The sequence below is a fragment of the Rattus norvegicus genome, chromosome Y (assembly GCF_036323735.1).
Source record: "Rattus norvegicus strain BN/NHsdMcwi chromosome Y, GRCr8, whole genome shotgun sequence".
NCBI lineage: Eukaryota > Metazoa > Chordata > Mammalia > Rodentia > Muridae > Rattus > Rattus norvegicus.
The window spans coordinates 53750418-53761629 of NC_086040.1; the positions used below are offsets into that span (position 1 = coordinate 53750418).

General features: G+C 43.4%; 1 pseudogene; it reads left to right on the plus strand.

The window, feature by feature from the left end:
- The first annotated feature begins 7370 nt into the window (after positions 1 to 7370).
- Positions 7371 to 7952, plus strand: LOC134484246 (large ribosomal subunit protein eL19-like; annotated as a pseudogene).
- Positions 7953 to 11212: the final 3260 nt, after the last annotated feature.

Sequence of the window (11212 nt, forward strand, 5' to 3'; positions counted from 1 at the left end):
ACTCTGGCTGTAGTCTCTTTTTTTCTGAGAGGAAAGAAGGGAGCTCTCTGTGGTAATTACAAATATCTGTTTCTCTTTTATCTACTTGTCCCCAGATCCACTCTCCCTGCCTTCTACGCCAATATCCTGTTCTGGAATTAAATAAATGAATACATACGTGTGTGTGGTTGCATAAGCATAAGAATGGGAGATCAGAGGTCAACCTTAGCTGTCTTCCTCAGTCACTGGCTCAACTCGCTTCAGTGGTCAAGTTGACACACCTGGGAAGAGGAGACTTTAGCTGCTAATTTCTAATACTAATTGGGTTCCCCAAATAAATTTGCAGGAGAAAGTCTGCACCTAGTTCTGGGAACCTGTCTGAGGTTATTTCTGATTGGTGAATAAAGATGCTAGCTGCCTATAGCTGCGAAGGAGAGAGAGAGAGAGAGAGAGAGAGAGAGAGAGAGAGAGAGAGAGAGAGAGTGAGAGAGAGAGAGAGAGAGAGAGAGAGAGAGAGAGAGAGAGGAGATTTAGGGTTCCCGGACTTGGGTCCTAGAGCAGGCAGGAGAGAGAGGTGCGCCATCCCTTAGGAGAATGTGGAGGAGAGAAAGAGGCAGCCATGGAAGAGAAATAACATGCAGAAGGGCAGAGCTGCCGATAAAAGTGCTAAGAGATCATGGCCCAGAGGGCTGCTTCTTAGAGTCAAGAACAGCCAAGATGAAGCATAGAAATTAGTAAATAATAACTTGGAGTTATTGCTGGAAGGTGGATTCTACAGCATGGAGGGTAGGCAGCTGTCCAGCTATGGGCTGCTTTAGATAAAGAGGCTGGGCGTATTTTTTTCATTCGGGAACAGAAACCATTGAGGTGAGTAACTCCGCGTCAAGATTTATTATTTTTTTTTCTTTTTTTTTTTTTTTTTTTACTACAGGGGACCTCAGCTGAGGATTTCCCTCCATTGCATTTGCCTGTGGACAGATCTGTGAGGCATCTTTTGAAATAATGATTGGTGTGTGGAGGCCCACTGTGGATGGCGCCACCTCTGGGTGGGCGGTCCTGGTTACAGAAGAAAGCACATTGACCAAGCAATGAGGAACATGCCAGTAAGCAGTTGTTCCTCCATGGCCTCTGCTTCAGTTGCTGCCTTCAAGTCTCTGCCTTGAGTTCCTGCCCTGACTTTCTTCCATGATGGGCACTGATCAAGCTGAAGTCAACCCTTTCCTCCCTGAGATAGTTCACACAGTATTTTATCAGAGCAAAGAGAAGTAACTGAGAGAGTTCCACCCAGCCTTGTTTCTTTTCTTGGAACAAAGTCTCACACTTACACCCCAAACATACCAGTCGAGCTGGTGGTCCAGAGAACATCAGGGATGCATTCTGTCCACCTCTCTGGTACCAGGATTCCAGGCCACCATGTCTGACTTTTATTTTTTAACATATGTTCTAGGGACCGAACTCAGAGCCTCATACTTTCATGGCAAACACTTTACTGGCTAAGCCAGCTCCTTAGCCCAAGAACCCCACCTCAGAAACTTTGAAAGCCATTCCTCTGTCAGACCACAGTCTCTCTTTAAGGCGCACGTTACCTCCATGACAATGCCATGTGGGTTAAATTTCTAATCAGAAGAGAGGAAGCCACGTTGAGCTATGAAGGATTTTGCATTGTTTCTCAATAGGGTGGCATTTTGCATTTGTAAAATGTGAAGTTTCTGGAAGAAACCTCATTTGCCCTATGCTCCACAAAAAAAGGAAATACCTTTAGTCCATGAAGGATAACTTAACACCCACAGTAATCATGAAGAAGGCAGGTGTGGATATCATCTGTGTTGTGTGGTCCTGAGAAAGGTCAGATATTTAGCAGCTGGTTATCAAACATTAAACGGGGAGAGGGGGAGATAAAAGAATGTAACTTTAAAATTATATTGACTACACTCTTCTTTGGGCAGAAACATTTCAAAAAATATTCCATTGTCCTTCCTGGTGTGTGTGTTTTAATTGTTGTATCATATCCCATCTTGGCTCATCCATCTTTCTCATCTTACTGCCCTCAGCAGATTGGCTATAATGTAGTCACTAGATGGCTGCTGCATCCCCAGAGACCACATCACACTCCTCCACAGCAGGACTCCAAAACTGGATGGGAGGAAGAGTAGAAGAGATGAAACTGTCTTGGATAGCTCCCTATTTTTGACAGGCAGAAAAAAAAATCTTTTCTCACAAGATTTTTGGTGTGTCTCACTGAGTCTTCTGATGCACCTTAACACCAGTAATATGCAAAGAACAAAGCTAGTGTGACTGATACAAACTAATCAGGATGCCCTCCGTGGATTAAAGAATAGAAAGTCAGTTATACTAATATCCAAATGAAACTGGCTATTTGCAGTGAGAATTTTGGTGTATTTACAAACATAGAATTTAAAAACATAAGAGTATGTTTTTGTTTTAATCTAGGCTGTGGGTTATACGGTTGCTTCCGATTGTCAACAGTGGGTGACTATGATTTGCCTGGTGCTCTAGCAGGGGCCTGATTTTGCCAGCAGCAGATATATTTTGCAAGTCTGTAACATTTGGAATGCTGGAGACTTTTCAGAGAACATATAAATGCTAGAGCCCCATAAGTGGGCTGCTGTTGGTTGCAGTGTGTTAAATAGTCATGCCCAAAGAAGAAATTAAACATCCTGACAATGAAGATCAAACTTGCCCCCCAAGTAACTCGATGCCCCTAATCAACAGGAGGTCGTCTAATGGTATTACAACCCCTTTCCCTCTCTCCTCTTTTCTCTCCTATCTAGTGTTAGGGGGTTGAATGTGAAAGAAAGGAGAACCTAATAAGTAGCAAAAGGAGGGCTAGAGCTATTGAATGAAGGTCCAATATCAGCCACAAAGTATAAGGCCTGTGTATCAGGTAACAACAGAGACAAATTTAGGAAACAGGCCAGTTGGATGCCACTGTCATTTAAATTGAATTTAGCAGCTAGTTAAAGAGGTATCTTCCCCTCCCAGTCATTTGGGGACATGTTACAATTCAAGGGGATATCCCTGTTTGTTCCATATGTCTCAGTCTCGCTCTTGTTACTCACATTCTGGTGTCTGAAGTGGAAATTTCTGGTTGTCCTATGTTGCAGACTAATGTGGGGTTTCGTTAAGGTGAGTAATGTGATATTTGGCAAGATTACGAGTATGACTCAGTAGACAATGATGGGGTGCTTGCATTGTTTGCCCTGGAATCCCTCCTTGGTCTTGATTCTCACTGACCTTCAGTTTATTGAGGTGTGGAAAGAGCTCCTGGTATTCCAGCTGGTTCTGCTCACTCCTGCTGACTAGTGCCAGTTTGGTGGAGGCCTGATTGTTTCTGCTAGATTGTGCTACCAGTGCTGATTTGTGTTTGGTGACATTTTTTTTTCAACTGGAGTATTGATATCCTGACACTACTGGACTGGACTGCTGGTGTCCTGACAGCTCAGATTGAATTTGCCCCGAAAGAACTCCTTCTAAACAGGTCCACATTCACTTGCCCTATTTATCATCTTTTCTCCCCTACCTTTGTACAGTGGGCTAGAAGGGGGCTCTAAGCATTTGAGAACCCTTATTAAAGTAGGTTTGAAAAAAATCTAAGTCTACATGTATCCCCATATAATGAAGGAGTGTCAGACTCGTTTCCATTACAACTTCTTTTCCCTTGCATCTGTTTTTGCAACTATTTCCTCTTTAAAGAAAGTGCTCTGGGTGTTTTCTGAGGAAAATTTGTTACATGCATGGATGTTTAATAACATGTTTTCCCACTTGTGTGTATGCATATATGCATATGTGCTATGCGTGTATGTGTTCATGTGTGTGACATGCAGACCTTGTTTTTGATCCAGGGTCTCTCTGTGGCCTGAATCTCACCAGTATAGGCCAGAAGGGCTGGAAATAAATCCCAGGAATTCTCCAACTCTTGGTACAAGAACTTATACCCATGCTTAGTTTTTTACCTTGTGTCCAGTTCCTCAGGATTCACCCCAAGCTGACTTCCTCATCCCAAGCAGTGTGTTTGAAAAGGAAACACTAAGTAACTATTAGGACTTATGGCCTGACCAGAGTGATTCAAGCACCATATGGGCATTACACCCAAAGAGTGGAAATTCAGGGCATTGAGATGAGAATGTTAAAAGGAAACCCAGAGCCTATTAGGGAAAGCTGAAAACTGTGTCTTCACTCACTCAAGACAAGAATCAACAGAAACCCAAGCTTGTGTCAGCTTATTTCCTATGAAACTGCATAAGTTTGTTTCTTATTTAAGAGGCATAAGCCCTTTTCCCTCTGATGCTGTCCCTACTAAGCCAAATGAAGTGGGGAATGGCTCCCTACAACTGTGGGTTTGTGTGTAGACCAGTACCAGATTGTCTCTCATCCCTGTCTCACCCCAGTGTCATATTGGCACTTCCAATTGACCAGGTGACATCAATGGCTGGCTATCACTTCTGAAGATAAGCAGGAACGTGCAAGGTCACAGAGCAGAATGCATTGATTTTCATCCTGAAATTGGGAAACATAACGTTCCCATTTCCTATTCGTTAGATGGAAAAGCCTTGTGCATACCTGGCCCTATTAGAGATGTGTCTCTCTTTGGACAATAGAACATGAATTGCACTAAGACCAGTATTATCTTGAAAAACATCTACATGAGACTGGTCTCCAAGACAAGTGGTGTGTGTGTGTGTGTGTGTGTGTGTGTGTGTGTGTGTGTGTGTGTGTGTATGTTTGTGTACACTCATGACTTGTGTATGTGTATGCATGTAGAGGTCAGAGGACAATTTTGGGTGTCATTCCTCTTTTAAATAGTTTTACTTAGTCGGGTGAGACACATACATGCTACGACACATATGTAGAGACCAAGGGACATGTTGTAGGAGACAGTCCCATCTTCAACCTGGTGAGTCTTGGGGATTGAACTCAGATCCTCAGGCTTGGTGGCAAATGACCTTGCATGCTGAGCTATCTTGCCGGTGCCTGTCTTGCTTTTTTGAGGTAGGCTTTTCTCACTGGGGTCTGGGAACTGATGCTGTGAAGGTTTGGGTGCATGCATGCCTGTGTGCCTGTGTGTGTGTGTGTGTGTGTGCATGAACGTTCAGCCCAGGGAGTAGCAGCTTTAGAAGGTATGGCCCTGCTGGAGTGGAAGTGGCCTTGTTGGAGTGAGTGTGTTACTGTGGGTGTGTGCTTTAAGACCCTCATCCTAGATACCTGGAAGCCATTATTCTCCTGGCAGCCTTCAGATGTAGAACTCTCAGCTCCTCCTGCACTATACCTGCCTGGATGCTGCCATGTTCCCACCTAGATGGTAATGGACTGAACCTCTGAACCTGTAAGCCAATCACAATTAAATGTTGTCTTTATAAGAGTTACTTAGGTTATGGTGTCCGTTCATAGCTGTATAACCGAAAGTAAAACATTGACTATGGGGTGGCCAGTGAACTTCAGAGGTCCCCAGGTCTCTGTCTCTCTGATTCTGGGGTCAGAGTGCTTGCTACAGCTTTAGACTTGTAAATTGGCTCTGGGGATCCAAGCTCAGGTCTCCATGCATGTACAGCAAGCAGTTTACCTACTGACCCATATCATTTAGCTAACAAATAAGTTGAAAAGGAGATAGAGGTAGATCCCAGGTGCCTGACAGCAGAGAAGCTGAGCTTTGGTGCACACAAGGACAGCTGTTGCAGGGTGAGGGTCATAGTACAGGGGACATTAGGGCCAAGGAGACATAACAGGGACATGCTTGGGACTTACATTGCCTGTGCTGCCTCCACACAGAAGCCTGATTATGCCAGTGAAGGCTGGAGGAGAGCCATCTCCAACAGTAGAGGTTGCTGTGATCTAAATGTCTCCCCTACCCCACCACTAGGAAGATGTCACCAAAGATGACATCATTGGGAAGCAGCCCTTTGGAGGGTGTGTCTTCAGGCATAAAGATGGACTCCTCCTCTGTGTTATTGGTGCACCTATGTTTAAAATGAACTCCCAGAGAGCTCGCTGGACCTTCTTATCCCATGAAAATATAGGCAGAATGCACCATCTACAAGCCAGATAGCAGGCTTCAGTAAATTTACCAGGATTCTGATCATGGACTTGAAGCCTCATTATCAGCCATCCAGTCTCTGAGACTGTAATGAGAGTAACCTGACCGGTTCCTTGGTGAGGCAGGGATCAGCCAGGAGAGGGGTGAACATACAATGTGATTCTTGATTTCCAGTGAGAACAGAATGCAGATGAATGCTTCAAGGCAAAGCAATATGAGTGGCACAGATTGGTTAATCTCGGGCCCAAAATATAAAGCAAACACGAAAAATGAATTGTATGAAAGAGTTGGCAGACATGATCACTAATCTTGTTTGCTGACTTGAGTGGCTCTGAATTCAATTAAAATGCATGCATCTGGGCACTCTTGTGAGGGATTTTCTTGATCAGGTTATTTGAACCAGGAATATTTGCCCTAAGTGTGGGTGGTACCTTCTGGTGGCAATCCAGATTTAAGAATGTGAAAGAAGGAGGCTTTGATTTTTGTCTGCCTGCATTCACTCTCACTGGCAAGTTCATCTCTACTGTGGCTGCTGTACATCTTTGCTGATATCTCATTGTAGACTGAAGACCAACGCCTCCAGGAAACTCACGTGCCTTCAGCACAAGGTTAAGATGGCTGAGCCGTCAAGCATCATAGACTGAGCAGCCAATGGGGTTCTCAGTACCCTTGCATGAGACAGCCATTGTTAGATTATCCAGACAGTGTCCTGTAAGCCAAATAACCTTTTAATGTGTTTGGTGGTTTGAATAGGAATGGGCCACCATAGACTCATATGTTTGAATGCTTGACCCATGAGGAGTGATACTATTAGGAGATGTAGCCTTGTTGGAATAGGTGTGTCATTGTTGGAGTGGGTGTGGCCTTGTTGGAGTGGGTGTGGCAATTTTGGAGTGAGAGTGGCCTTGTTGGAGCAGGTGCGGCCTTTTTGGAGTGGGTGTGGCCTTGTTGGAGTAGGTGTGGCCTTGTTGGAGTTGGTGTGGCCTTTTTGCAGTGGGTGTGGCCTAGTTGGAGTAGGTGTGGCATTGTTGGAGTGGGTGTGGCCTTGTTGGAAGAGGTGTGGCTTTGTTGGAGTAGGTGTGACTTTGTTGGAGGACCTGTGCCACTGTGGTGGCTTTGCTTTGAGATTTGTATATACTCAAACTATGCTCAGTGGTACAGACAATCCCTTTCTGCTGCCTGTGCATCAAGAACTTTGGGCTCCTCCAGCACCAAGTCTGCCTGGATGCTCCCATGATTCCTGCCATGATGTTAATGGACTGAACCTCTGTAAATGTAAGTCAGCTGCAATGGAATCTTGTCCTTTATAAGACTTACCTTGGCTTCTGTGTCTGCAGCCATGAGCATGCTCAGGCTACAGAAGAGACTTGCCTCTAGTGTCCTCCACTGTAGTAAAAAGAGGTCCAGTTGGACCCCAATGAGACCAATAAAATCTCCAATGCCAACTCCCATCAGCTAATCAGGAAGCTGATTGAAGATGGCCTGATCATCTGGAAGCCTGTAACTGTCCATTCTGAGGCTCACTGCCAGAAAAACACCTTGAAGGGCAGGCATATGGTCATAGGGAAGAGAAAGAGTACTGCCAACACTTGGGTGCCTGAGAGGGTGACCTGGATAAGAAGGATAAGGATCCTGCACCGGCTTCTCAGGAGATACTGGGAATCTAAGAAGATTTACCACCATATGTATCACAGTCTGTAACTGAAGGTAAAAAGGAATGTATTTAAAATCCAATGGATGCTTATGGAGCAGATCCACAATCTGAAGGTAGATGTGTCCCACAAGAAGCTACTAGCTGACCAGGCTGAGGCTGGCAGGTCTAAGACTAAGGAAGCACAAAAACGGGTGAGAGGAGTGCCTCCAGGCCAAGAAGGAGGAGATCATCAAGACTACATCCAAGGAGGAAGAGACCAAGAAATAAAGCTTCCTTCACGTAAGTGACCTCACTGTGGCCTCACATGATCAGTCATTAAAATAAAACAAGCCTTAAAATAAAAGAGTTACCTTGGCTATTGTGTCTGTTCACAGCAATGGAAAGCTAACTAAGACAATGTGTATTGATTCTGCTATTTCTGTTTCTCTGGAAACCCTAATACATAGCGCCATTTAAATGGAGCACAATATTTAAATCTTAATTTCATTACCTGCTGATAATAATCTTACAATTATAAATCCAAAGTATCACTTGGAATACATTTGCATATATAAAAGGATCTGTCCTCATTATTGTTCCATAGCACACATGGCTGTTGGTTTGACTTTCAAACCAGAGCTGAATATCATTTTATGGAGAAAGAGATAACGGAATTTTTCCCTGCACCAAAGACTACTTGGAGAGGGAGAGAAACACATCCACACCATAAAAGGACATCTGGGCAAGCACAAGAGACACGCCTGTCACCTTTGAGATATGAGTCACCTCTGTGTGGTTTACTGATGCTCTCACATTTCTGCTAACAAGTCAGTCAATACAACAAAAGCCACTTCAGATTTCCCAGACATTCAACACTAATTGTCACAGAAGGAGCAGTGGAGACTGTCAGCCTCTGCAGAACTCTCAGGCTGCCATGGCCTCGATACCTATATCCTGGCTTTTATATCTCTAGGGCAACATTCTCCCACAGGAATAGAGGGTTTGCGGGCTTATCAGCACACGTGTGTGCACATGGGCAGAAAATAACCATCTCGGCAGCTGGGAGTCCTGCACCAGTGGAAGGGGAAGTCTCTGGTCCTTCCAAGACTGAACTCCCCAGTGAATGGGATTGTTGGGAAAGGACAGAATGTGGGGGTGGATCAGGAGAGGAACACCCCTATAGAAGGGGAGTGGGAGGTGCTAGGGAGATGATAGCCTGGAAACCAGGAAAGGGAATAACATTTGAAATGTAAATAAGAAATACCCAATTTAATAAAGATGGAATAAAAAAAGACACTCCTTCTGGAAGAGGAGAATGTGTGATTTCTTTTCAGGATCTGTGGGAAGACTTTGCACACCTGGGCAAATGTGGAATGACCTATAGATCCTTGGAAACATTTCGATAGTTCCAGAAACTCCTGGAAAAGTGGAAGATCCAAGATCTCTATGGCAAGAGAGGAAGGTTTATATGAACCTCGGATGTGTGGGGACATTACCTGTCCAAGTTTGTCAGAAGAAGAGTCAGCAGAAGGTGGGCCAGGCACAGTGTGATCTTCTTTGAGTCTCTCACTGTTCTCTCCAGTACTGTGTTTTGTAGATGTTGCAGGCACTCTGGCTACCAACTCGTCAAAGTCCACATGTTCTTCAAACCCAGTAGACATAACCCGGATTTTTTTTTCAACTTCCCAAGAATGGGCTCTAAAGATGAGGCCACTCTTTTTCTAATAGCATTATGTAAGCAGATATTCTGGATTCCCTGATCCTCAGCATCGAGATGTATTAAAAAAAAATAAAACATTTGTTTTATGTGTTCCCACCACACCTGGTATTTACAATATGTGTCAAAGAATCCAGACTCACCCCTAGATAAATACTTCTTTGGTTGTATTAATATGTAGCCATGGAATCTTATATTTCCAATTACTCCTTCCCATCTGGTCTAGCTTGCTGTCTATTTTATATTCAGTTCAAATGTGAACATATATTGCTATTATTTCATGTTACAGAGCAATCATGACTGAAAATGTTAGTTTTAGTCCTGTTTTAATTACTTTGTTCCTCATGCACTGATTTCTGTGTATGGATATGAATTTCTGACTCATTATTTCATCTCCTTAAATGATTCTTCTGTAACATGCTTTTTCAAAGTCTACTTTTTAATTTTTAGTTATCTGTGTGTGTGTCCGTGTGTGTCCGTGTGTGTGTGTGTGTGTGTGTGTGTGTGTGTGTGTGTGTGTTTGTGTGTATACACACATGAGCACGGTGTCCAAGAAAGCCAGTAACAGGAGGTAGATACCCTGGAGCTGAAATAACAAGTGGTTGTGGCTTACAGGACACAGGAGCCTGAATCCAAACTCAGATCTTCTGTAAAAGCAGTTTGCATTCTTAATTGCTATGTCATCTCTGTGGCACCCTTTTAACATTTCTTCAATTAGTCCAGTTGGTTAGCAATTCCACATCAGCCCCTCCCTGGATGTGTGACTTGCCTGGAAGAGTTTTAAAACAATTGTACATTGAATCCTGTTCTGACATACAAGCATAAATGTTGAGATCAAATAATCTTTCTATGACTATAGCTATAAAATTTTATTTTTCTTGTGTTTATTATATTTTATTTTATTTATTGTATTTTGTTGCACTTTATGTTTGAGACAAGACCTTACAATGTATCTTTTGCTGGCCTGGAACTTGTTTTGTAGACCAGGCTGATTAGAGGAGAAACTTTAAAAAACATTCTTAGGAGCAAGTAAAAGCTAGCCTGGTTATTGCCCGGCCTTGATGGACCTTGCCCTGGGGACCCATGATAATACAGTTATGTGTTGAAAATACTGATTAACTGTTATTGATCCTCCTCTATGACTCTGCTTGGAAGGAGCCAAAAGAAAGCTCACAACCACCATACAGCTAGGCAGAAACAAGGACTGAACTTGAAATCTTGAAAGAAGAGAGTAGGGACAAGAGCTTGTATCCTGAATCCATGTGTATATTCCAGGAAGCAAAAACTAGCCTATAGTGATAAAGGCATCATAGTGGTTTTAATATGCTTGACCCAGGGTTGTCCCAAGCCTGACAACCTAAGTTTGATACCCAGGGCCCACATGGTAGAAGGAGAGAGCTGACCCTCACAAATTGTCCTTTGACTTCCGTGTGTGTGTGTGCGTGTGTGTGTGTGTGTGTGTGCTTACAGATTAAAAATGGACAAATTCCTAGACAGATACTAGGCACTGAAGTTAAATCAGGAACAGAAAAACAGTTAAACAACCCCATAACTAATAAGGAAATAGAAGCAGTCATTAAAGGTCTCCCAACCAAAAAGATCCCAGGTCCATAGGGGTTTAGTGCAGAATTCTATCAGACCTCCATAGAAGACTTCATATCAATACTATCCAAACTGTTCCACATAATTGAAACAGATGGAGCACTACCAAATTCCTTTTACGAAGCCACAATTACTCGTATACCTAAACCACGCAAAGACCCATCAAAAAAGCGAACTTCAGACCAATTTCACTTATGAATATCGAAGCAAAAATACTCAATAAAATTCT